Genomic DNA, 27,961 nt, shown 5'->3' on the forward strand with positions numbered 1-27,961 from the left:
GTTTCTTCTCATTGCCGTTTGCGTGGTTTTTTTTACACATGGTGAATTTTGCTTTCAATGCCGTTTGAGTGATTTATTTTTTTATCACAATGGGTGGTTTGCTGTCATTCCCTTTTGCTTGATTTGTTTTTTATACACGGGGAGGTTTGTTCTCATTGCCATTTGCGTCATTTGTTTTTTTACACACGGGGATGTTTGCTCTCATTGCAGTTTGCGTGATTTCCTTTTTTACACATTGGGAGGTTTGCCCTCATTGCCGTTTCGTAATTTGTTTATTACACACGGGTTGGTTTGTTCTCATTGCCGTTTGCGTTCTTTGTTTTTTTACACACGGGGATGTTTGCGCTTATTGCTGTTTGAGTGATCTGTTTTTTTACACACGGGGATGTTTCCTCTCATTGCCGTTTGCGTGACTTGATATCTTACACACGGACAGGTTTGCTCTTATTGCCGTTTGCGTGATTTGTTTATTACACATGGGGAGGTTTGCGCTCATTGCTGTTTCCGTGATTTATTGTGATACACACGGGGAGGTAGCCTCTCATTGCCATTTGTGTGATTTGTTTTTTTACACACGGGGAAATTTTCCCTCATTACTCTTTGTATGATTAGTTGTTTTACAGAGGGGGATGTTTGCTAACATTGCCGTTTGCATGATTTGTTTTTCACGCATGGGGCAGTTTGCTGAATTTGCAATTTGCGTGATTTTTTTTTCTCACAGGGAAGTTTGCGCTCATTGCCGTTTACGTGATTTGACTTTTATCACACGAAGAGTTTTGCTCGCATTGACATTTGCGTGATTTGTTCTTTTACACAAGTGGAGGTTTCCTCTCATTGCCTCTTGCGTTATTTGATGTTTTACACATGGGCTGGTTTGCTCTCATTGCCGTTTGCGTCGTTTGTTTTTTTACAGACGGGGATATTTGCTAACATCGCCGTTTGCGTGATTATTTTTTTACACACAGGTCGGATTGCTCTTATTGCTGTTTGCCTGATTTGACTATTATCACACGAAGAGGTTTGCTCTCATTAACTTTTTGGTGATTTGTTTTTTTTACACACGGGGAGGTTTCTTCTCATTGCCGTTTGCGTGGTTTTTTTTACACATGGTGAATTTTGCTTTCAATGCCGTTTGAGTGATTTATTTTTTTATCACAATGGGTGGTTTGCTGTCATTCCCTTTTGCTTGATTTGTTTTTTATACACGGGGAGGTTTGTTCTCATTGCCATTTGCGTCATTTGTTTTTTTACACACGGGGATGTTTGCTCTCATTGCAGTTTGCGTGATTTCCTTTTTTACACATTGGGAGGTTTGCCCTCATTGCCGTTTCGTAATTTGTTTATTACACACGGGTTGGTTTGTTCTCATTGCCGTTTGCGTTCTTTGTTTTTTTACACACGGGGATGTTTGCGCTTATTGCTGTTTGAGTGATCTGTTTTTTTACACACGGGGATGTTTCCTCTCATTGCCGTTTGCGTGACTTGATATCTTACACACGGACAGGTTTGCTCTTATTGCCGTTTGCGTGATTTGTTTATTACACATGGGGAGGTTTGCGCTCATTGCTGTTTCCGTGATTTATTGTGATACACACGGGGAGGTAGCCTCTCATTGCCATTTGTGTGATTTGTTTTTTTACACACGGGGAAATTTTCCCTCATTACTCTTTGTATGATTAGTTGTTTTACAGAGGGGGATGTTTGCTAACATTGCCGTTTGCGTGATTTGTTTTTCACGCATGGGGCAGTTTGCTGAATTTGCAATTTGCGTGATTTTTTTTTCTCACAGGGAAGTTTGCGCTCATTGCCGTTTACGTGATTTGACTTTTATCACACGAAGAGTTTTGCTCGCATTGACATTTGCGTGATTTGTTCTTTTACACAAGTGGAGGTTTCCTCTCATTGCCTCTTGCGTTATTTGATGTTTTACACATGGGCTGGTTTGCTCTCATTGCCGTTTGCGTCGTTTGTTTTTTTACAGACGGGGATATTTGCTAACATCGCCGTTTGCGTGATTATTTTTTTACACACAGGTCGGATTGCTCTTATTGCTGTTTGCCTGATTTGACTATTATCACACAAAGAGGTTTGCTCTCATTAACTTTTTGGTGATTTGTTTTTTTTACTCACGGGGAGGTTTCTTCTCATTGCCGTTTGCGTGTTTTTTTAACACATGGTGAATTTTGCTTTCATTGCCTTTTGCGTGATTTGTTTTTTTTATCACAATGGGAGGTTTGTTCTCATTGCCATTTGCGTCATTTGCTTTTTTACACACGGGGATGTTTGCTCTCATTGCCGTTTGCGCGATTTCCTTTTTTACACACTGGGAGGTTTGCTCTCATTGCCGTTTGCGTAATTTGTTTATTACATACGGGGAGGTTTGTTCTCATTGCCGTTTGCGTCCTTTATTTTTACACACTGGGATGTTTGCGCTGATTGCTGTTTGAGTGATCTGTTTTTTTACAAACGGGGATATTTGCTAACTTCGCTGTTTGCGTGATTTTTTTTTTACACACAGGTCGGACTGCTCTTATTGCTGTTTGCCTGATTTGACTATTATCACACGAAGAGGTTTGCTCTCATTGCCGTTTGCGCTATTTCCTTTTTTACACACTGGGGTGTTTGCTCTCATTGCCGTTTGCATAATTTGTTTATTACACACGGGGAGGTTTGTTCTCATTGCCGTTTGTGTACTTTGTTTTTTTACACACGGGGATGTTTGCGCTGATTGCTGTTTGAGTGATCTGTTTTTTTACACACGTGGATGTTTCCTCTCATTTCCGTTTGCGTGATTTGACCTTTATCACACGAGGATTTTTGCTCTCATTGACATTTGTGTGATTTGTTTTATTACACACGGGGAGGTTTCCTCTCATTGCCGTTTGCATGATTTGATATTTTACACACGGACAGGTTTGCTCTTATTGCCGTTTGCGTGTTTTTTTTACACACGGTGAGTTTTGCTCTCATTGCCGTTTGCGTAATTTGTTTATTAAACATGGGGAGGTTTACGCTCATTGCTGTTTCCGTGATTTATTGTTATACACATGGGGAGGTATCGTCTGATTGCCATTTGTGTGATTTGTTTTTTTACACACGGGGAAATTTTCCTTCATTACTCTTTGTATGATTTGTTGTTTTACAGAGGGGGATGTTTGCTAACATTGCCGTTTGCGTGATTTGTTTTTTATACACGGGGAGGTTTGTTCTCATTGCCATTTGCGTCATTTGTTTTTTTACATACTGGGATGTTTGCTCTCATTGCCGTTGGCGCGATTTCCTTTTTTACACACTGGGAGGTTTGCTCATATTGCCATTTGCGTCATTTGTATTCTTACACACATGGAGTTTAGCTCTCATTGCTGTTTACGTGATTTGTTTTATATCACACGAAGAGGTTTGCTCTCATTAACTTTTTGGTGATTTGTTTTTTTTACACACGGGGAGGTTTCTTCTCATTGCCGTTTGCGTGTTTTTTTTACACATGGTGAATTTTGCTTTCATTGCCGTTTGCGTAATTTGTTTTTTTATCACAATGGGAGGTTTACTCTCATTCCCTTTTGCTTGATTTGTTTTTTATACACGGGGAGGTTTGTTCTCATTGCCATTTGCGTCATTTGTTTTTTTACACACGGGGATGTTTGCTCTCATTGCCGTTTGCGCTATTTCCTTTTTTACACACTGGGAGGTTTGCTCTCATTGCCGTTTGCGTAATTTGTTTATTACACACGGGGAGGTTTGTTCTCATTGCCGTTTGTGTCCTTTGTTTTTTTACACACGGGGATGTTTGCGCTGATTGCTGTTTGAGTGATCTGTATTTTTACACACGTGGATGTTTCCTCTCATTTCCGTTTGCGTGATTTGACCTTTATCACATGAGGATTTTTGCTCTCATTGACATTTGTGTGATTTGTTTTATTAAACACGGGGAGGTTTCCTCTCATTGCCGTTTGCATGATTTGATATTTTACACACGGACAGGTTTGCTCTTATTGCTGTTTGCGTAATTTGTTTATTACACAGGGGGATGTTTGCGTTCATTGCTGTTTCCGTGATTTATTGTTATACACACGGGGAGGTAGCCTCTCATTGCCATTTGTGTGATTTGTTTTTTTACAGAGGGGGATGTTTGCTAACATTGCCGTTTACATAATTTGTTTATTACACACGGGGTGGTTTGTTCTCATTGCCGTTTGCGTCCTTTGTTTTTTTAAACACGGGGATGTTTCCTCTCATTACCGTTTGCGTGATTTGATATTTTGCACACGGACAGGTTTGCTCTTATTGCCGTTTGCGTGATTTGTTTATTACACATGGGGAGGTTTACACTCATTGCTGTTTCCGAGATTTATTGTTATACACACGGGGAGGTAGCCTCTCATTGCCACTTGTGTGTTTTTTTTACACACTGGGAAATTTTCCCTCATTACTCTTTGTATGATTTGTTGTTTTACAGAGGGGGATGTCTGCTAACATTGCCGTTTGCGTAATTTTTTTTTTCACAGGGAAGTTTGCGCTCATTGCCGTTTACGTGATTTGACTTTTATCACACGAAGAGTTTTGCTCGCATTGACATTTGCGTGATTTGTTTTTTTACACACGGGGAGGTTTCCTCTCATTGCCACTTGCGTTATTTGATGTTTTACACGCGGGCTTGTTTGCTCTCATTGCCGTTTGTGTCCTTTGTTTTTTTACACACGGGGAAATTTTCTTTCATTCCTCTTTGTATGATTTGTTGTTTTACAGAGGGGGATGTTTGCTAACATTGCCGTTTGCGTGATTTGTTTTTCACGCACGGGGCTGTTTGCTGTCATTGCAATTTGCGTGATTTTTTTTCTCACAGGGAAGTTTGCACTCATTGCCGTTTACGTGATTTGACTTTTATCACACGAAGAGTTTTGCTCGCATTGACATTTGCGTGAATTGTTTTTTTACACACGGGGAGGTTTCCTGTCATTGCCTCTTGCGTTATTTGATGTTTTACTCACGGGCTGGTTTGCTCTCATTGCCGTTTGCGTCCTTTGTTTTTTTACACACGGGGATATTTGCTAACATCGACTTTTGCGTGATTAGTTTTTTTACACACAGGTCGGATCGCTCTTATTGCTGTTTGCCTGATTTGACTATTATCACACGAAGAGGTTTGCTCTCATTAACTTTTTGGTGATTTGTTTTTTTTACACACGGGGAGGTTTCTTCTCATTGCCGTTTGCGTGTTTTTTTTACAAATGGTGAATTTTGCTTTCATTGCCGTTTGCGTAATTTGTTTTTTTATCACAATGGGAGGTTTACTCTCATTCCCTTTTGCTTGATTTGTTTTTTATACACGGGGAGGTTTGTTCTCATTGCCATTTGCGTCATTTGTTTTTTTACACACGGGGATGTTTGCTCTCATTGCCGTTTGCGCGATTTCCATTTTTACACACTGGGAGGTTTGCCCTCATTGCCGTTTACGTAATTTGTTTATTACACACGGGGTGGTTTGTTCTCATTGCCGTTTGCGTCCTTTGTTTTATTAAACACGGGGATGTTTCCTCTCATTACCGTTTGCGTGATTTGATATTTTGCACACGGACAGGTTTGCTCTTATTACCGTTTGCGTGATTTGTTTATTACACACGGGGAGGTTTCCTCTCATTGCCACTTGCGTTATTTGATGTTTTACACGCGGGCTTGTTTGCTCTCATTGCCGTTTGTGTCCTTTGTTTTTTTACACACGGGGATATTTGCTAACATCGCCTTTTGCGTGATTAGATTTTTTATCACAATGGGAGGTTTGCTCTCATTCCCTTTTGCTTGATTTGTTTTTTATACAGGGGGAGGTTTGTTCTCATTGCCATTTGCGTCATTTGTTTTTTTACACACAGAGATATTTGCTAACATCGCCGTTTGCGTGATTATTTTTTTACACACAGGTCGGATTGCTCTTATTGCTGTTTGCCTGATTTGACTATTATCACACGAAGAGGTTTGCTCTCATTAACTTTTTGGTGAATTGTTTTTTTTACACACGGGGAGGTTTCTTCTCATTGCCGTTTGCGTCTTTTTTTAAGACATGGTGAATTTTGCTTTCATTGCCTTTTGCGTGATTTGTTTTTTTATCACAATGGGAGGTTTGTTCTCATTGCCATTTGCGTCATTTGCTTTTTTACACACGGGGATGTTTGCTCTCATTGCCGTTTGCGCAATTTCCTTTTTTACACCCTGGGAGGCTTGCTCTCATTGCCGTTTGCGTAATTTGTTTATTACACACGGGGAGGTTTCCTGTCATTGCCTCTTGCGTTATTTGAAGTTTTACACACGGGCTGGTTTGCTCTCATTGCTGTTTGCGTAATTTGTTTATTACACACGGGGAGGTTTGTTCTCATTGCCGTTTGTGTCCTTTGTTTTTTTACACACGGGGATGTTTGCGCTGATTGCTGTTTGAGTGAACTGTTTTTTTACACACGTGGATGTTTCCTCTCATTTCCGTTTGCGTGATTTGACCTTTATCACACGAGGATTTTTGCTCTCATTGACATTTGTGTGATTTGTTTTATTACACACGGGGAGGTTTCCTCTCATTGTCGTTTGCATGATTTGATATTTTACACACGGACAGGTTTGCTCTTATAGCCGTTTGCATGTTTTTTTTACACACGGTGAGTTTTGCTCTCATTGCCGTTTGCGTAATTTGTTTCTTACACATGGGGAGGTTTACGCTCATTGCTGTTTCCGTGATTTGTTGTTATACACATGGGGAGGTAGCGTCTCATTGCCATTTGTGTGATTTGTTTTTTTACACACGGGGAGGTTTCTTCTCATTGCCATTTGCGTGTTTTTTTTACACATGGTGAATATTGCTTTCATTGCCGTTTGCGTGATTTGTTTTTTTTATCACAATGGGAGGTTTGCTCTCATTCCCTTTTGCTTGATTTGTTTTTTATACACGGGGAGGTTTGTTCTCATTGCCATTTGCGTCATTTGTTTTTTTACACACGGGGATGTTTGCTCTCATTGCCGTTTGCGCGATTTCCTTTTTTACACACTGGGAGGTTTGCCCTCATTGCCATTTACGTAATTTGTTTATTACACACGGGGTGGTTTGTTCTCATTGCCGTTTGCGTCCTTTGTTTTTTTACACGCGGGGATGTTTGCTCTCATTGCCGTTTGCGCGATTTCCTTTTTTACACACTGGGAGGTTTGCTCTCATTGCCGTTTGCGTAATTTGTTTATTACACACAGGGAGGTTTGTTCTCATTGCCGTTTGCGTCCTTTGTTTTTTTACACGCGGGGATGTTTGCTCTCATTGCCGTTTGCGCGATTTCCTTTTTTACACACTGGGAGGTTTGCTCTCATTGCCGTTTGCGTAATTTGTTTATTACACACAGAGAGGTTTGTTCCCATTGCCGTTTGCGTCCTTTTTTTTTACACACGGGGATGTTTGTGCGGATTGCTGTTTGAATGATCTGTTTTTTTACAAACGGGGATGTTTCCTCTCATTGCCGTTTGCGTGATTTGATATTTTACACACAGACAGGATTGCTCTTATTGCTGTTTCCGTGATTCATTGTTATACACACGGGGAGGTAGCCTCTCATTGCCATTTCTGTGTTTTTTTTTACACACTGGGAAATTTTCCCTCATTACTCTTTGTATGATTTGTTGTTTCACAGAGGGGGATGTTTGCTAACATTGCTGTTTGCGTGATTTGTTTTTCACGCACAGGGCTGTTTGCTGTCATTGCAATTTGCGTGTTTATTTTTTGTCACAGGGAATTTTGCGCTCATTGCCGTTTACGTGATATGACTTTTATCACACGAAGAGCTTTGCTCGCATTGACATTTGCGTGATTTATTCTTTTACATACGGGGAGGTTTCCTCTCATTGCCTCTTGCGTTATATGATGTTTTACACACGGGCTGGTTTGCTCTCATTGCCGTTTGCGTCCTTTGTTTTTTTACACACGGAGATATTTGCTAACTTCGCCGTTTGCGTGATTATTTTTTTACACGCAGGTCGGATTGCTCTTATTGCTGTTTGCCTGATTTGACTATTATCACACGAAGAGGTTTGCTCTCATTAACTTTTTGGTGATTTGTTTTTTTTACACATTGGGAGGTTTCTTCTCATTGCCGTTTGCGTGTTTTTTTAACACATGGTGAATTTTGCTTTCATTTCCTTTTGCATGATTTGTTTTTTTATCACAATGGGAGCTTTGTTCTCATTGCTATTTGCGTCATTTGTTTTTTTACTCACGGGGATGTTTGCTCTCATTGCCGTTTGCGCGATTTCCTTTTTTACACACTGGGAGGTTTGCTCTCATTGCCGTTTGCTTAATTTGTTTATTACACACGGGGAGGTTTGTTCTCATTGCCGTTTGCGTCCTTTTTTTTACACACAGGATGTTTACGCTGATTGCTGTTTGAGTGATCTGTTTTTTTACAAATGGGGATGTTTTCTCTCATTGCCGTTTGCGTGATTTGACCTTTATCACACAAAGATTTTGGCTCTCATTGACATTTGTGTGATTTGTTTTATTACACACGGGGAGGTTTCCTCTCAATGCCGTTTACATGATTTGATATTTTACACACGGACAGGTTTGCTCTTATTGCCGTTTGCGTGTTTTTTTTACACACGGTGAGTTTTGCTCTCATTGCCGTTTGCGTAATTTGTTTATTACACATGGGTAGGTTTACGCTCTTTGCTGTTTCTGTGATTTATTGTTATACACATGGGGAGGTATCGTCTCATTGCCATTTGTGTGATTTGTTTTTTTACACACGGGGAAATTTTCCTTCATTACTCTTTGTATGATTTGTTGTTTTACAGAGGGGGATGTTTGCTAACATTGCCGTTTGCGTCATTTGTTTTTTTACACACTGGGAGGTTTGCTCATATTGCTGTTTGCGTCATTTGTATTCTTACACACATGGAGTTTAGCTCTCATTGCTGTTTACGTGATTTGTTTTATATCACACGAAGAGGTTTGCTCTCATTAACTTTTTGGTGATTTGTTTTTTTTACACACGGGGAGGTTTCTTCTCATTGCCGTTTGCGTGTTTTTTTTACACATGGTGAATTTTGCTTTCATTGCCGTTTGCGTAATTTGTTTTTTTTATCACAATGGGAGGTTTGCTCTCATTCCCTTTTGCTTGATTTGTTTTTTATACACGGGGAGGTTTGTTCTCATTGCCATTTGTGTCATTTGTTTTTTTACACACGGGGATGTTTGCTCTCATTGCCGTTTGCGCGATTTCCATTTTTACACACTGGGAGGTTTGCTCTCATTGCCGTTTACGTAATTTGTTTATTACACACGGGGTGGTTTGTTCTCATTGCCGTTTGCGTCCTTTGTTTTTTTAAACACCGGGATGTTTCCTCTCATTACCGTTTGCGTGATTTGATATTTTGCACACGGACAGGTTTGCTCTTATTGCCGTTTGCGTGATTTGTTTATTACACATGGGGAGGTTTACACTCATTGCTGTTTCCGTGATTTATTGTTATACACACGGGGAGGTAGCCTCTCATTGCCATTTGTGTGTTTTTTTTACACACTGGGAAATTTTCCCTCATTACTCTTTGTATGATTTGTTGTTTTACAGAGGGGGATGTTTGCTAACATTGCCGTTTGCGTAATTTTTTTTCTCACAGGGAAGTTTGCGCTCATTGCCGTTTACGTGATTTGACTTTTATCACACGAAGAGTTTTGCTCGCATTGACATTTGCGTGATTTGTTTTTTTACACACGGGGAGGTTTCCTCTCATTGCCACTTGCGTTATTTGATGTTTTACACGCGGGCTTGCTTGCTCTCATTGCCGTTTGTGTCCTTTGTTTTTTTACACACGGGGATATTTGCTAACATCGCCTTTTGCGTGATTAGATTTTTTATCACAATGGGAGGTTTGCTCTCATTCCCTTTTGCTTGATTTGTTTTTTATACAGGGGGAGGATTGTTCTCATTGCCATTTGCGTGCTTTTTTTAACACATGATGAATTTTGCTTTCATTGCCTTTTGCATGATTTGTTTTTTATCACAATGGGAGGTTTGTTCTCATTGCCATTTGCGTCATTTGTTTTTTTACACACGGGGATGTTTGCTCTCATTGCCGTTTGCGCGATTTCCTTTTTTACACACGGGGAGGTTTGCTCTCATTGCCATTTGCGTCATTTGTTTTTTTACACACGGGGATGTTTGCTCTCATTGCCGTTTGCGCGATTTCCTTTTTTACACACGGGGAGGTTTGCTCTCATTGCCATTTGCGTCATTTGTTTTTTTACACACGGGGATGTTTGCTCTCATTGCCGTTTGCGCGATTTCCTTTTTTACACACTGGGAGGTTTGCTCTCATTACCGTTGCGTCCTTTGTTTTTTTACACACGGGGATGTTTGCGCTGATTCCTGTTTGAGTGATCTGTTTTTTTACACATGTGGATGTTTCCTCTCATTGCTGTTTGCATGGTTTGATATTTTACACACGGACAGGTTTGCTCTTATTGCCGTTTGCGTGTTTTTTTAACACATGGTGAATTTTGCTTTCATTGCCTTTTGCATGATTTGTTTTTTATCACAATGGGAGGTTTGTTCTCATTGCCATTTGCGTCATTTGTTTTTTTACACACTGGGAGGTTTGCTCTCATTGCCGTTTGCGTAATTTGTTTATTACACATGGGGAGGTTTACGCTCATTGCTGTTTCCGTGATTTGTTGTTATACACATGGTGAGGTAGCATCTCATTGTCATTTGTGTGATTTGTTTTTTTACGCACGGGGAAATTTTCCTTCATTACTCTTTGTATTATTTGTTGTTTTACAGAGGGGGATGTTTGCTAACATTGCCGTTTGCGTGATTTTTTTTCTCACAGGGAAGTTTGCGCTCATTGCCGTTTACGTGATATGACTTTTATCACACAAAGAGCTTTGCTCGCATTGACATTTGCGTGATTTATTCTTTTACATACGGGGAGGTTTCCTCTCATTGCCTCTTGCGTTATATGATGTTTTACACACGGGCTGGTTTGCTCTCATTGCCTTTTGCGTAATTTGTTTATTACACACGGGGAGGTTTGTTCTCATTGCCGTTTGCGTCCTTTTTTTTTACACACGGGGATGTTTGCGCGGATTGCTGTTTGAGTGATCTGTTTTTTTACAAACGGGGATGTTTCCTCTCATTGCCGTTTGCGTGATTTGATATTTTGCACACGGACAGGTTTGCTCTTATTACCGTTTGCGTGATTTGTTTATTACACACGGGGAGGTTTCCTCTCATTGCCACTTGCGTTATTTGATGTTTTACACGCGGGCTTGTTTGCTCTCATTGCCGTTTGTGTCCTTTGTTTTTTTACACACGGGGATATTTGCTAACATCGCCTTTTGCGTGATTAGATTTTTTATCACAATGGGAGGTTTGCTCTCATTCCCTTTTGCTTGATTTGTTTTTTATACAGGGGGAGGTTTGTTCTCATTGCCATTTGCGTCATTTGTTTTTTTACACACAGAGATATTTGCTAACATCGCCGTTTGCGTGATTATTTTTTTACACACAGGTCGGATTGCTCTTATTGCTGTTTGCCTGATTTGACTATTATCACACGAAGAGGTTTGCTCTCATTAACTTTTTGGTGAATTGTTTTTTTTACACACGGGGAGGTTTCTTCTCATTGCCGTTTGCGTCTTTTTTTAAGACATGGTGAATTTTGCTTTCATTGCCTTTTGCGTGATTTGTTTTTTTATCACAATGGGAGGTTTGTTCTCATTGCCATTTGCGTCATTTGCTTTTTTACACACGGGGATGTTTGCTCTCATTGCCGTTTGCGCAATTTCCTTTTTTACACCCTGGGAGGCTTGCTCTCATTGCCGTTTGCGTAATTTGTTTATTACACACGGGGAGGTTTCCTGTCATTGCCTCTTGCGTTATTTGAAGTTTTACACACGGGCTGGTTTGCTCTCATTGCTGTTTGCGTAATTTGTTTATTACACACGGGGAGGTTTGTTCTCATTGCCGTTTGTGTCCTTTGTTTTTTTACACACGGGGATGTTTGCGCTGATTGCTGTTTGAGTGAACTGTTTTTTTACACACGTGGATGTTTCCTCTCATTTCCGTTTGCGTGATTTGACCTTTATCACACGAGGATTTTTGCTCTCATTGACATTTGTGTGATTTGTTTTATTACACACGGGGAGGTTTCCTCTCATTGTCGTTTGCATGATTTGATATTTTACACACGGACAGGTTTGCTCTTATAGCCGTTTGCATGTTTTTTTTACACACGGTGAGTTTTGCTCTCATTGCCGTTTGCGTAATTTGTTTCTTACACATGGGGAGGTTTACGCTCATTGCTGTTTCCGTGATTTGTTGTTATACACATGGGGAGGTAGCGTCTCATTGCCATTTGTGTGATTTGTTTTTTTACACACGGGGAGGTTTCTTCTCATTGCCATTTGCGTGTTTTTTTTACACATGGTGAATATTGCTTTCATTGCCGTTTGCGTGATTTGTTTTTTTTATCACAATGGGAGGTTTGCTCTCATTCCCTTTTGCTTGATTTGTTTTTTATACACGGGGAGGTTTGTTCTCATTGCCATTTGCGTCATTTGTTTTTTTACACACGGGGATGTTTGCTCTCATTGCCGTTTGCGCGATTTCCTTTTTTACACACTGGGAGGTTTGCCCTCATTGCCATTTACGTAATTTGTTTATTACACACGGGGTGGTTTGTTCTCATTGCCGTTTGCGTCCTTTGTTTTTTTACACGCGGGGATGTTTGCTCTCATTGCCGTTTGCGCGATTTCCTTTTTTACACACTGGGAGGTTTGCTCTCATTGCCGTTTGCGTAATTTGTTTATTACACACAGGGAGGTTTGTTCTCATTGCCGTTTGCGTCCTTTGTTTTTTTACACGCGGGGATGTTTGCTCTCATTGCCGTTTGCGCGATTTCCTTTTTTACACACTGGGAGGTTTGCTCTCATTGCCGTTTGCGTAATTTGTTTATTACACACAGAGAGGTTTGTTCCCATTGCCGTTTGCGTCCTTTTTTTTTACACACGGGGATGTTTGTGCGGATTGCTGTTTGAATGATCTGTTTTTTTACAAACGGGGATGTTTCCTCTCATTGCCGTTTGCGTGATTTGATATTTTACACACAGACAGGATTGCTCTTATTGCTGTTTCCGTGATTCATTGTTATACACACGGGGAGGTAGCCTCTCATTGCCATTTCTGTGTTTTTTTTTACACACTGGGAAATTTTCCCTCATTACTCTTTGTATGATTTGTTGTTTCACAGAGGGGGATGTTTGCTAACATTGCCGTTTGAGTGATTTGTTTTTCACGCACAGGGCTGTTTGCTGTCATTGCAATTTGCGTGTTTATTTTTTGTCACAGGGAATTTTGCGCTCATTGCCGTTTACGTGATATGACTTTTATCACACGAAGAGCTTTGCTCGCATTGACATTTGCGTGATTTATTCTTTTACATACGGGGAGGTTTCCTCTCATTGCCTCTTGCGTTATATGATGTTTTACACACGGGCTGGTTTGCTCTCATTGCCGTTTGCGTCCTTTGTTTTTTTACACACGGAGATATTTGCTAACTTCGCCGTTTGCGTGATTATTTTTTTACACGCAGGTCGGATTGCTCTTATTGCTGTTTGCCTGATTTGACTATTATCACACGAAGAGGTTTGCTCTCATTAACTTTTTGGTGATTTGTTTTTTTTACACACGGGGAGGTTTCTTCTCATTGCCGTTTGCGTGGTTTTTTTTACACATGGTGAATTTTGCTTTCAATGCCGTTTGAGTGATTTATTTTTTTATCACAATGGGTGGTTTGCTGTCATTCCCTTTTGCTTGATTTGTTTTTTATACACGGGGAGGTTTGTTCTCATTGCCATTTGCGTCATTTGTTTTTTTACACACGGGGATGTTTGCTCTCATTGCAGTTTGCGTGATTTCCTTTTTTACACATTGGGAGGTTTGCCCTCATTGCCGTTTCGTAATTTGTTTATTACACACGGGTTGGTTTGTTCTCATTGCCGTTTGCGTTCTTTGTTTTTTTACACACGGGGATGTTTGCGCTTATTGCTGTTTGAGTGATCTGTTTTTTTACACACGGGGATGTTTCCTCTCATTGCCGTTTGCGTGACTTGATATCTTACACACGGACAGGTTTGCTCTTATTGCCGTTTGCGTGATTTGTTTATTACACATGGGGAGGTTTGCGCTCATTGCTGTTTCCGTGATTTATTGTGATACACACGGGGAGGTAGCCTCTCATTGCCATTTGTGTGATTTGTTTTTTTACACACGGGGAAATTTTCCCTCATTACTCTTTGTATGATTAGTTGTTTTACAGAGGGGGATGTTTGCTAACATTGCCGTTTGCGTGATTTGTTTTTCACGCATGGGGCAGTTTGCTGAATTTGCAATTTGCGTGATTTTTTTTTCTCACAGGGAAGTTTGCGCTCATTGCCGTTTACGTGATTTGACTTTTATCACACGAAGAGTTTTGCTCGCATTGACATTTGCGTGATTTGTTCTTTTACACAAGTGGAGGTTTCCTCTCATTGCCTCTTGCGTTATTTGATGTTTTACACATGGGCTGGTTTGCTCTCATTGCCGTTTGCGTCGTTTGTTTTTTTACAGACGGGGATATTTGCTAACATCGCCGTTTGCGTGATTATTTTTTTACACACAGGTCGGATTGCTCTTATTGCTGTTTGCCTGATTTGACTATTATCACACAAAGAGGTTTGCTCTCATTAACTTTTTGGTGATTTGTTTTTTTTACTCACGGGGAGGTTTCTTCTCATTGCCGTTTGCGTGTTTTTTTAACACATGGTGAATTTTGCTTTCATTGCCTTTTGCGTGATTTGTTTTTTTTATCACAATGGGAGGTTTGTTCTCATTGCCATTTGCGTCATTTGCTTTTTTACACACGGGGATGTTTGCTCTCATTGCCGTTTGCGCGATTTCCTTTTTTACACACTGGGAGGTTTGCTCTCATTGCCGTTTGCGTAATTTGTTTATTACATACGGGGAGGTTTGTTCTCATTGCCGTTTGCGTCCTTTATTTTTACACACTGGGATGTTTGCGCTGATTGCTGTTTGAGTGATCTGTTTTTTTACAAACGGGGATATTTGCTAACTTCGCTGTTTGCGTGTTTTTTTTTTACACACAGGTCGGACTGCTCTTATTGCTGTTTGCCTGATTTGACTATTATCACACGAAGAGGTTTGCTCTCATTAACTTTTTGGTGATTTGTTTTTTTTACACATTGGGAGGTTTCTTCTCATTGCCGTTTGCGTGTTTTTTTAACACATGGTGAATTTTGCTTTCATTTCCTTTTGCATGATTTGTTTTTTTATCACAATGGGAGCTTTGTTCTCATTGCTATTTGCGTCATTTGTTTTTTTACTCACGGGGATGTTTGCTCTCATTGCCGTTTGCGCGATTTCCTTTTTTACACACTGGGAGGTTTGCTCTCATTGCCGTTTGCTTAATTTGTTTATTACACACGGGGAGGTTTGTTCTCATTGCCGTTTGCGTCCTTTTTTTTACACACAGGATGTTTACGCTGATTGCTGTTTGAGTGATCTGTTTTTTTACAAATGGGGATGTTTTCTCTCATTGCCGTTTGCGTGATTTGACCTTTATCACACAAAGATTTTGGCTCTCATTGACATTTGTGTGATTTGTTTTATTACACACGGGGAGGTTTCCTCTCAATGCCGTTTACATGATTTGATATTTTACACACGGACAGGTTTGCTCTTATTGCCGTTTGCGTGTTTTTTTTACACACGGTGAGTTTTGCTCTCATTGCCGTTTGCGTAATTTGTTTATTACACATGGGTAGGTTTACGCTCTTTGCTGTTTCTGTGATTTATTGTTATACACATGGGGAGGTATCGTCTCATTGCCATTTGTGTGATTTGTTTTTTTACACACGGGGAAATTTTCCTTCATTACTCTTTGTATGATTTGTTGTTTTACAGAGGGGGATGTTTGCTAACATTGCCGTTTGCGTCATTTGTTTTTTTACACACTGGGAGGTTTGCTCATATTGCTGTTTGCGTCATTTGTATTCTTACACACATGGAGTTTAGCTCTCATTGCTGTTTACGTGATTTGTTTTATATCACACGAAGAGGTTTGCTCTCATTAACTTTTTGGTGATTTGTTTTTTTTACACACGGGGAGGTTTCTTCTCATTGCCGTTTGCGTGTTTTTTTTACACATGGTGAATTTTGCTTTCATTGCCGTTTGCGTAATTTGTTTTTTTTATCACAATGGGAGGTTTGCTCTCATTCCCTTTTGCTTGATTTGTTTTTTATACACGGGGAGGTTTGTTCTCATTGCCATTTGTGTCATTTGTTTTTTTACACACGGGGATGTTTGCTCTCATTGCCGTTTGCGCGATTTCCATTTTTACACACTGGGAGGTTTGCTCTCATTGCCGTTTACGTAATTTGTTTATTACACACGGGGTGGTTTGTTCTCATTGCCGTTTGCGTCCTTTGTTTTTTTAAACACCGGGATGTTTCCTCTCATTACCGTTTGCGTGATTTGATATTTTGCACACGGACAGGTTTGCTCTTATTGCCGTTTGCGTGATTTGTTTATTACACATGGGGAGGTTTACACTCATTGCTGTTTCCGTGATTTATTGTTATACACACGGGGAGGTAGCCTCTCATTGCCATTTGTGTGTTTTTTTTACACACTGGGAAATTTTCCCTCATTACTCTTTGTATGATTTGTTGTTTTACAGAGGGGGATGTTTGCTAACATTGCCGTTTGCGTAATTTTTTTTCTCACAGGGAAGTTTGCGCTCATTGCCGTTTACGTGATTTGACTTTTATCACACGAAGAGTTTTGCTCGCATTGACATTTGCGTGATTTGTTTTTTTACACACGGGGAGGTTTCCTCTCATTGCCACTTGCGTTATTTGATGTTTTACACGCGGGCTTGCTTGCTCTCATTGCCGTTTGTGTCCTTTGTTTTTTTACACACGGGGATATTTGCTAACATCGCCTTTTGCGTGATTAGATTTTTTATCACAATGGGAGGTTTGCTCTCATTCCCTTTTGCTTGATTTGTTTTTTATACAGGGGGAGGATTGTTCTCATTGCCATTTGCGTGCTTTTTTTAACACATGATGAATTTTGCTTTCATTGCCTTTTGCATGATTTGTTTTTTATCACAATGGGAGGTTTGTTCTCATTGCCATTTGCGTCATTTGTTTTTTTACACACGGGGATGTTTGCTCTCATTGCCGTTTGCGCGATTTCCTTTTTTACACACGGGGAGGTTTGCTCTCATTGCCATTTGCGTCATTTGTTTTTTTACACACGGGGATGTTTGCTCTCATTGCCGTTTGCGCGATTTCCTTTTTTACACACGGGGAGGTTTGCTCTCATTGCCATTTGCGTCATTTGTTTTTTTACACACGGGGATGTTTGCTCTCATTGCCGTTTGCGCGATTTCCTTTTTTACACACTGGGAGGTTTGCTCTCATTGCCGTTGCGTCCTTTGTTTTTTTACACACGGGGATGTTTGCGCTGATTCCTGTTTGAGTGATCTGTTTTTTTACACATGTGGATGTTTCCTCTCATTGCTGTTTGCATGGTTTGATATTTTACACACGGACAGGTTTGCTCTTATTGCCGTTTGCGTGTTTTTTTAACACATGGTGAATTTTGCTTTCATTGCCTTTTGCATGATTTGTTTTTTATCACAATGGGAGGTTTGTTCTCATTGCCATTTGCGTCATTTGTTTTTTTACACACGGGGATGTTTGCTCTCATTGCCGTTTGCGTAATTTGTTTATTACACATGGGGAGGTTTACGCTCATTGCTGTTTCCGTGATTTGTTGTTATACACATGGTGAGGTAGCATCTCATTGTCATTTGTGTGATTTGTTTTTTTACGCACGGGGAAATTTTCCTTCATTACTCTTTGTATTATTTGTTGTTTTACAGAGGGGGATGTTTGCTAACATTGCCGTTTGCGTGATTTTTTTTCTCACAGGGAAGTTTGCGCTCATTGCCGTTTACGTGATATGACTTTTATCACACAAAGAGCTTTGCTCGCATTGACATTTGCGTGATTTATTCTTTTACATACGGGGAGGTTTCCTCTCATTGCCTCTTGCGTTATATGATGTTTTACACACGGGCTGGTTTGCTCTCATTGCCTTTTGCGTAATTTGTTTATTACACACGGGGAGGTTTGTTCTCATTGCCGTTTGCGTCCTTTTTTTTTACACACGGGGATGTTTGCGCGGATTGCTGTTTGAGTGATCTGTTTTTTTACAAACGGGGATGTTTCCTCTCATTGCCGTTTGCGTGATTTGATATTTTGCACACGGACAGGTTTGCTCTTATTACCGTTTGCGTGATTTGTTTATTACACACGGGGAGGTTTCCTCTCATTGCCACTTGCGTTATTTGATGTTTTACACGCGGGCTTGTTTGCTCTCATTGCCGTTTGTGTCCTTTGTTTTTTTACACACGGGGATATTTGCTAACATCGCCTTTTGCGTGATTAGATTTTTTATCACAATGGGAGGTTTGCTCTCATTCCCTTTTGCTTGATTTGTTTTTTATACAGGGGGAGGTTTGTTCTCATTGCCATTTGCGTCATTTGTTTTTTTACACACAGAGATATTTGCTAACATCGCCGTTTGCGTGATTATTTTTTTACACACAGGTCGGATTGCTCTTATTGCTGTTTGCCTGATTTGACTATTATCACACGAAGAGGTTTGCTCTCATTAACTTTTTGGTGAATTGTTTTTTTTACACACGGGGAGGTTTCTTCTCATTGCCGTTTGCGTCTTTTTTTAAGACATGGTGAATTTTGCTTTCATTGCCTTTTGCGTGATTTGTTTTTTTATCACAATGGGAGGTTTGTTCTCATTGCCATTTGCGTCATTTGCTTTTTTACACACGGGGATGTTTGCTCTCATTGCCGTTTGCGCAATTTCCTTTTTTACACCCTGGGAGGCTTGCTCTCATTGCCGTTTGCGTAATTTGTTTATTACACACGGGGAGGTTTCCTGTCATTGCCTCTTGCGTTATTTGAAGTTTTACACACGGGCTGGTTTGCTCTCATTGCTGTTTGCGTAATTTGTTTATTACACACGGGGAGGTTTGTTCTCATTGCCGTTTGTGTCCTTTGTTTTTTTACACACGGGGATGTTTGCGCTGATTGCTGTTTGAGTGAACTGTTTTTTTACACACGTGGATGTTTCCTCTCATTTCCGTTTGCGTGATTTGACCTTTATCACACGAGGATTTTTGCTCTCATTGACATTTGTGTGATTTGTTTTATTACACACGGGGAGGTTTCCTCTCATTGTCGTTTGCATGATTTGATATTTTACACACGGACAGGTTTGCTCTTATAGCCGTTTGCATGTTTTTTTTACACACGGTGAGTTTTGCTCTCATTGCCGTTTGCGTAATTTGTTTCTTACACATGGGGAGGTTTACGCTCATTGCTGTTTCCGTGATTTGTTGTTATACACATGGGGAGGTAGCGTCTCATTGCCATTTGTGTGATTTGTTTTTTTACACACGGGGAGGTTTCTTCTCATTGCCATTTGCGTGTTTTTTTTACACATGGTGAATATTGCTTTCATTGCCGTTTGCGTGATTTGTTTTTTTTATCACAATGGGAGGTTTGCTCTCATTCCCTTTTGCTTGATTTGTTTTTTATACACGGGGAGGTTTGTTCTCATTGCCATTTGCGTCATTTGTTTTTTTACACACGGGGATGTTTGCTCTCATTGCCGTTTGCGCGATTTCCTTTTTTACACACTGGGAGGTTTGCCCTCATTGCCATTTACGTAATTTGTTTATTACACACGGGGTGGTTTGTTCTCATTGCCGTTTGCGTCCTTTGTTTTTTTACACGCGGGGATGTTTGCTCTCATTGCCGTTTGCGCGATTTCCTTTTTTACACACTGGGAGGTTTGCTCTCATTGCCGTTTGCGTAATTTGTTTATTACACACAGGGAGGTTTGTTCTCATTGCCGTTTGCGTCCTTTGTTTTTTTACACGCGGGGATGTTTGCTCTCATTGCCGTTTGCGCGATTTCCTTTTTTACACACTGGGAGGTTTGCTCTCATTGCCGTTTGCGTAATTTGTTTATTACACACAGAGAGGTTTGTTCCCATTGCCGTTTGCGTCCTTTTTTTTTACACACGGGGATGTTTGTGCGGATTGCTGTTTGAATGATCTGTTTTTTTACAAACGGGGATGTTTCCTCTCATTGCCGTTTGCGTGATTTGATATTTTACACACAGACAGGATTGCTCTTATTGCTGTTTCCGTGATTCATTGTTATACACACGGGGAGGTAGCCTCTCATTGCCATTTCTGTGTTTTTTTTTACACACTGGGAAATTTTCCCTCATTACTCTTTGTATGATTTGTTGTTTCACAGAGGGGGATGTTTGCTAACATTGCCGTTTGCGTGATTTGTTTTTCACGCACAGGGCTGTTTGCTGTCATTGCAATTTGCGTGTTTATTTTTTGTCACAGGGAATTTTGCGCTCATTGCCGTTTACGTGATATGACTTTTATCACACGAAGAGCTTTGCTCGCATTGACATTTGCGTGATTTATTCTTTTACATACGGGGAGGTTTCCTCTCATTGCCTCTTGCGTTATATGATGTTTTACACACGGGCTGGTTTGCTCTCATTGCCGTTTGCGTCCTTTGTTTTTTTACACACGGAGATATTTGCTAACTTCGCCGTTTGCGTGATTATTTTTTTACACGCAGGTCGGATTGCTCTTATTGCTGTTTGCCTGATTTGACTATTATCACACGAAGAGGTTTGCTCTCATTAACTTTTTGGTGATTTGTTTTTTTTACACACGGGGAGGTTTCTTCTCATTGCCGTTTGCGTGTTTTTTTAACACATGGTGAATTTTGCTTTCATTTCCTTTTGCGTGATTTGTTTTTTTATCACAATGGGAGCTTTGTTCTCATTGCCATTTGCGTCATTTGTTTTTTTACTCACGGGGATGTTTGCTCTCATTGCCGTTTGCGCGATTTCCTTTTTTACACACTGGGAGGTTTGCTCTCATTGCCGTTTGCGTAATTTGTTTATTACACACGGGGAGGTTTGTTCTCATTGCCGTTTGCGTCCTTTTTTTTACACACAGGATGTTTACGCTGATTGCTGTTTGAGTGATCTGTTTTTTTACAAACGGGGATGTTTTCTCTCATTGCCGTTTGCGTGATTTGACCTTTATCACACAAAGATTTTTGCTCTCATTGACATTTGTGTGATTTGTTTTATTACACACGGGGAGGTTTCCTCTCAATGCCGTTTGCATGATTTGATATTTTACACACGGACAGGTTTGCTCTTATTGCCGTTTGCGTGTTTTTTTTACACACGGTGAGTTTTGCTCTCATTGCCGTTTGCGTAATTTGTTTATTACACATGGTGAATTTTGCTTTCATTGCCGTTTGCATAATTTGTTTTTTTTATCACACTGGGAGGTTTGCTCTCATTCCCTTTTGCTTGATTTGTTTTTTATACACGGGGAGGTTTGTTCTCATTGCCGTTTGCGTCCTTTGTTTTTTTAAACACGGGGATGTTTCCTCTCATTACCGTTTGCGTGATTTGATATTTTGCACACGGACAGGTTTGCTCTTATTGCCGTTTGCGTGATTTGTTTATTACACATGGGGAGGTTTACACTCATTGCTGTTTCCGTGATTTATTGTTATACACACGGGGAGGTAGCCTATCATTGCCATTTGTGTGTTTTTTTTACACACTGGGAAATTTTCCCTCATTACTCTTTGTATGATTTGTTGTTTTACAGAGGGGGATGTTTGCTAACATTGCCGTTTGCATAATTTTTTTTCTCACAGGGAAGTTTGCGCTCATTGCCGTTTACGTGATTTGACTTTTATCACACGAAGAGTTTTGCTCGCATTGACATTTGCGTGATTTGTTTTTTTACACACGGGGAGGTTTCCTCTCATTGCCACTTGCGTTATTTGATGTTTTACACGCGGGCTTGCTTGCTCTCATTGCCGTTTGTGTCCTTTGTTTTTTTACACACGGGGATATTTGCTAACATCGCCTTTTGCGTGATTAGATTTTTTATCACAATGGGAGGTTTGCTCTCATTCCCTTTTGCTTGATTTGTTTTTTATACAGGGGGAGGATTGTTCTCATTGCCATTTGCGTGTTTTTTTAACACATGATGAATTTTGCTTTCATTGCCTTTTGCATGATTTGTTTTTTATCACAATGGGAGGTTTGTTCTCATTGCCATTTGCGTCATTTGTTTTTTTACACACGGGGATGTTTGCTCTCATTGCCGTTTGCGTAATTTGTTTATTACACATGGGGAGGTTTACGCTCATTGCTGTTTCCGTGATTTGTTGTTATACACATGGTGAGGTAGCATCTCATTGTCATTTGTGTGATTTGTTTTTTTACGCACGGGGAAATTTTCCTTCATTACTCTTTGTATTATTTGTTGTTTTACAGAGGGGGATGTTTGCTAACATTGCCGTTTGCGTGATTTTTTTTCTCACAGGGAAGTTTGCGCTCATTGCCGTTTACGTGATATGACTTTTATCACACAAAGAGCTTTGCTCGCATTGACATTTGCGTGATTTATTCTTTTACATACGGGGAGGTTTCCTCTCATTGCCTCTTGCGTTATATGATGTTTTACACATGGGCTGGTTTGCTCTCATTGCCTTTTGCGTAATTTGTTTATTACACACGGGGAGGTTTGTTCTCATTGCCGTTTGCGTCCTTTTTTTTTACACACGGGGATGTTTGCGTGGATTGCTGTTTGAGTGATCTGTTTTTTTACAAACGGGGATGTTTCCTCTCATTGCCGTTTGCGTGATTTGATATTTTACACACAGACAGGTTTGCTCTTATTGCTGTTTCCGTGATTCATTGTTATACACACGGGGAGGTAGCCTCTCATTGCCATTTGTGTGTTTTTTTTTACACACTGGGAAATGTCACCAAGACCAAGGAGATGGTGGTGGACTTTAGGAGATCTAGGCCTCCTATGGAGCCAGTGATCATTAATGGAGAATGTGTGGACTAGGTTAAGACCTACAAGTATCTGGGAGTACAGTTAGACGAGAAGCTAGACTGGACTGCCAACACAGATGCCTTGTGCAGGAAGGCACAGAGTCGACTGTACTTCCTTAGAAGGTTGGCGTCATTCAATGTCTGCAGTGAGATGCTGAAGATGTTCTATAGGTCAGTTGTTGAGAGCGCCCTCTTCTTTGTGGTGGCGTGTTGGGGAGGAAGCCTTAAGAAGAAGGACGCCTCACGTCTTAATAAGCTGGTAAGGAAGGCGGGCTCTGTCGTGGGCAAAGTACTGGAGAGTTTAACATCGGTAGCTGAGCGAAGGGCGCTGAGTAGGCTACGGTCAATTATGGAAAACCCTGAACATCCTCTACATAGCACCATCCAGAGACAGAGAAGCAGTTTCAGCGACAGGTTACTGTCGATGCAATGCTCCTCAGACAGGATGAAGAGGTCAATACTCCCCAATGCCATTAGGCTTTACAATTCAACTGCCAGGACTTAAGAACTTTTTTTTTTAAAGCTATTATTAATGCTTTTTGAGTTAGTGATTTAGATGCATATCATATTATTACTGAGTTAAGTATTGTATGTAATGAGTTTTTGATACAACAAGTGTATGGGACATTGGAAAAAAATGTTGAATTTCCCCATGGGGATGAATAAAGTATCTATCTATCTATCTATCTATCTATCTATCTATCTATCTATCTATCTATCTATCTATTTTCCCTCATTACTCTTTGTATGATAAATGTTGTTTTACAGAGGGGGATGTTTGCTAACATTGCCGTTTGCGTGATTTGTTTTTCACGCACGGGGCTGTTTGCTGTCATTGCAATTTGCGTGTTTATTTTTTCTCACAGGGAATTTTGCGCTCATTGCCGTTTACGTGATATGACTTTTATCACACGAAGAGATTTGCTCGCATTGACATTGGAGTGATTTATTCTTTTACATACGGGGAGGTTTCCTCTCATTGCCTCTTGCATTATATGATGTTTTACACACGGGCTGGTTTACTCTCATTGTCGTTTGCGTAGTTTGTTTTTTTACAGACGGGGATATTTGCTAACTTCGCCGTTTGCGTGATTATTTTTTTACACACAGGTCGGATTGCTCTTATTGCTGTTTGCCTGATTTGACTATTATCACACGAAGAGGTTTGCTCTCATTAACTTTTTGGTGATTTGTTTTTTTTACACACGGGGAGGTTTCTTCTCATTGCCGTTTGCGTGTTTTTTTAACACATGGTGAATTTTGCTTTCATTGCCTTTTGCATGATTTGTTTTTTATCACAATGGGAGGTTTGTTCTCATTGCCATTTGCGTCATTTGTTTTTTTACACACGGGGATGTTTGCTCTCATTGCCGTTTGCGCGATTTCCTTTTTTACACACGGGGAGGTTTGCTCTCATTGCCGTTGCGTCCTTTGTTTTTTTACACACGGGGATGTTTGCTCTCATTGCCGTTTGCGCGATTTCCTTTTTTACACACGGACAGGTTTGCTCCCATTGCCGTTGCGTCCTTTGTTTTTTTACACACGGGGATGTTTGCGCTGATTCCTGTTTGAGTGTTCTGTTTTTTTACACATGTGGATGTTTCCTCTCATTGCTGTTTGCATGATTTGATATTTTACACACGGACAGGTTTGCTCTTATTGCCGTTTGCGTGTTTTTTTAACACATGGTGAATTTTGCTTTCATTGCCTTTTGCATGATTTGTTTTTTTATCACAATGGGAGGTTTGTTCTCATTGCCATTTGCGTCATTTGTTTTTTTACACACGGGGATGTTTGCTCTCATTGCCGTTTGCGCTATTTCCTTTTTTACACACTGGGGTGTTTGCTCTCATTGCCGTTTGCGTAATTTGTTTATTACACACGGGGAGGTTTGTTCTCATTGCCGTTTGTGTACTTTGTTTTTTTACACACGGGGATGTTTGCGCTGATTGCTGTTTGAGTGATCTGTTTTTTTACACACGTGGATGTTTCCTCTCATTTCCGTTTGCGTGATTTGACCTTTATCACACGAGGATTTTTGCTCTCATTGACATTTGTGTGATTTGTTTTATTACACACGGGGAGGTTTCCTCTCATTGCCGTTTGCATGATTTGATATTTTACACACGGACAGGTTTGCTCTTATTGCCGTTTGCGTGTTTTTTTTACACACGGTGAGTTTTGCTCTCATTGCCGTTTGCGTAATTTGTTTATTACACATGGGGAGGTTTACGCTCATTGCTGTTTCCGTGATTTATTGTTATACACATGGGGAGGTATCGTCTGATTGCCATTTGTGTGATTTGTTTTTTTACACACGGGGAAATTTCCCTCATTACTCTTTGTATGATTTGTTGTTTTACAGAGGGGGATGTTTGCTAACATTGCCGTTTGCGTGATTTGTTTTTTATACACGGGGAGGTTTGTTCTCATTGCCATTTGCGTCATTTGTTTTTTTACACACGGGGATGTTTGCTCTCATTGCCGTTTGCGTGATTTCCTTTTTTATACACTGGGAGGTTTGCTCTCATTGCCGTTGCGTCCTTTGTTTTTTTACACACGGGGATGTTTGCGCTGATTCCTGTTTGAGTGATCTGTTTTTTTACACATGTGGATGTTTCCTCTCATTGCTGTTTGCATGATTTGATATTTTACACACGGACAGGTTTGCTCTTATTGCCGTTTGCGTGTTTTTTTAACACATGGTGAATTTTGCTTTCATTGCCTTTTGCATGATTTGTTTTTTATCACAATGGGAGGTTTGTTCTCATTGCCATTTGCGTCATTTGTTTTTTTACACACGGGGATGTTTGCTCTCATTGCCGTTTGCGTAATTTGTTTATTACACATGGGGAGGTTTACGCTCATTGCTGTTTCCGTGATTTGTTGTTATACACATGGTGAGGTAGCATCTCATTGTCATTTGTGTGATTTGTTTTTTTACGCACGGGGAAATTTTCCTTCATTACTCTTTGTATTATTTGTTGTTTTACAGAGGGGGATGTTTGCTAACATTGCCGTTTGCGTGATTTTTTTTTCTCACAGGGAAGTTTGCGCTCATTGCCGTTTACGTGATATGACTTTTATCACACGAAGAGCTTTGCTCGCATTGACATTTGCGTGATTTATTCTCTTTACATACGGGGAGGTTTCCTCTCATTGCCTTTTGCGTAATTTGTTTATTACACACGGGGAGGTTTGTTCTCATTGCCGTTTGCGTCCTTTTTTTTTACACACGGGGATGTTTGCGCGGATTGCTGTTTGAGTGATCTGTTTTTTTACAAACGGGGATGTTTCCTCTCATTGCCGTTTGCGTGATTTGATATTTTACACACAGACAGGTTTGCTCTTATTGCTGTTTCCGTGATTCATTGTTATACACACGGGGAGGTAGCCTCTCATTGCCATTTGTGTGTTTTTTTTTACACACTGGGAAATGTCACCAAGACCAAGGAGATGGTGGTGGACTTTAGGAGATCTAGGCCTCCTATGGAGCCAGTGATCATTAATGGAGAATGTGTGGACTAGGTTAAGACCTACAAGTATCTGGGAGTACAGTTAGACGAGAAGCTAGACTGGACTGCCAACACAGATGCCTTGTGCAGGAAGGCACAGAGTCGACTGTACTTCCTTAGAAGGTTGGCGTCATTCAATGTCTGCAGTGAGATGCTGAAGATGTTCTATAGGTCAGTTGTTGAGAGCGCCCTCTTCTTTGTGGTGGCGTGTTGGGGAGGAAGCCTTAAGAAGAAGGACGCCTCACGTCTTAATAAGCTGGTAAGGAAGGCGGGCTCTGTCGTGGGCAAAGTACTGGAGAGTTTAACATCGGTAGCTGAGCGAAGGGCGCTGAGTAGGCTACGGTCAATTATGGAAAACCCTGAACATCCTCTACATAGCACCATCCAGAGACAGAGAAGCAGTTTCAGCGACAGGTTACTGTCGATGCAATGCTCCTCAGACAGGATGAAGAGGTCAATACTCCCCAATGCCATTAGGCTTTACAATTCAACTGCCAGGACTTAAGAACTTTTTTTTTTAAAGCTATTATTAATGCTTTTTGAGTTAGTGATTTAGATGCATATCATATTATTACTGAGTTAAGTATTGTATGTAATGAGTTTTTGCTACAACAAGTGTATGGGACATTGGAAAAAAATGTTGAATTTCCCCATGGGGATGAATAAAGTATCTATCTATCTATCTATCTATCTATCTATCTATCTATCTATTTTCCCTCATTACTCTTTGTATGATAAATGTTGTTTTACAGAGGGGGATGTTTGCTAACATTGCCGTTTGCGTGATTTGTTTTTCACGCACGGGGCTGTTTGCTGTCATTGCAATTTGCGTGTTTATTTTTTCTCACAGGGAATTTTGCGCTCATTGCCGTTTACGTGATATGACTTTTATCACACGAAGAGCTTTGCTCGCATTGACATTGGCGTGATTTATTCTTTTACATACGGGGAGGTTTCCTCTCATTGCCTCTTGCATTATATGATGTTTTACACACGGGCTGGTTTACTCTCATTGTCGTTTGCGTAGTTTGTTTTTTTACAGACGGGGATATTTGCTAACTTCGCCGTTTGCGTGATTATTTTTTTACACACAGGTCGGATTGCTCTTATTGCTGTTTGCCTGATTTGACTATTATCACACGAAGAGGTTTGCTCTCATTAACTTTTTGGTGATTTGTTTTTTTTACACACGGGGAGGTTTCTTCTCATTGCCGTTTGCGTGTTTTTTTAACACATGATGAATTTTGCTTTCATTGCCTTTTGCATGATTTGTTTTTTATCACAATGGGAGGTTTGTTCTCATTGCCATTTGCGTCCTTTGTTTTTTTACACACGGGGATGTTTGCGCTGATTCCTGTTTG

This window comes from Hemitrygon akajei, chromosome 12, assembly GCF_048418815.1.
Source record: "Hemitrygon akajei chromosome 12, sHemAka1.3, whole genome shotgun sequence".
In the NCBI taxonomy this organism is placed as follows: Eukaryota; Metazoa; Chordata; class Chondrichthyes; order Myliobatiformes; family Dasyatidae; genus Hemitrygon; species Hemitrygon akajei.